The sequence below is a fragment of the Carlito syrichta genome, unplaced genomic scaffold (genome assembly GCF_000164805.1).
Source record: "Carlito syrichta isolate Samal-C Ts95f unplaced genomic scaffold, Tarsius_syrichta-2.0.1 Scaffold303245, whole genome shotgun sequence".
In the NCBI taxonomy this organism is placed as follows: Eukaryota; Metazoa; Chordata; class Mammalia; order Primates; family Tarsiidae; genus Carlito; species Carlito syrichta.
The window spans coordinates 1,903-2,531 of record NW_007247341.1 but is presented as its reverse complement, the minus strand read 5'-3'; positions in this window follow the sequence as shown (position 1 = coordinate 2,531).

The following is a 629-nucleotide window of genomic DNA, read 5'->3' as shown; positions in this document are numbered from 1 at the left end:
CCGCCAGCAAGGGCAGCTGCGCGGGGGTCAGCTGTGCACGCAGCCCGGGTTGAGCCCCACGGCGTGAAAAAAGCTGAAAAAACCCGCCTGTCAGCACAAGGGTCGTTTACCCTCGACTGCACGACCCGTGTGGGGTTGCTCGCTGTCTAAGATGTATGATTTGTTGTGCAGTTTCTTCATTCTCAATAAAAAGTGGCACCCGCTGTTGTCTTCGCTGGCTGTGATGAGGCTCCCCTCGGAAAAAGCCCTGCTGCCCCTGACCTGGGGCGCTTCAGGCCTCGCAGACCCACACCTGCCCCCGGAAGGATCTGGGATGGTTTGGCCTCCGGGCCTGGGAATCCTCGCCACGCGCCGGAAACCCAAGCCCGGCGCCTGTCTCCACGGAAAGGGAGGAGGGCTGGCGAGTGGCAGCCCGAGTGGGTGTTTTCACGGAGTTGGTTTTCGTCGCTAACCGGACGTCAACACGAGCAGGTCACGTGAGCCGAGCTGTCTGGGACGTTCCCCCCATTCGGGCCAGGAGAACCGGTCCCGCAAAGCACAGCCCGCCCTGCGTCCGCTGCTGGTCCTCGAGCGCGCGTCCTCGGCCCTCTGGACCCACCTGCCCTGGGCCGGGCCGTCCGCAGCCCCTG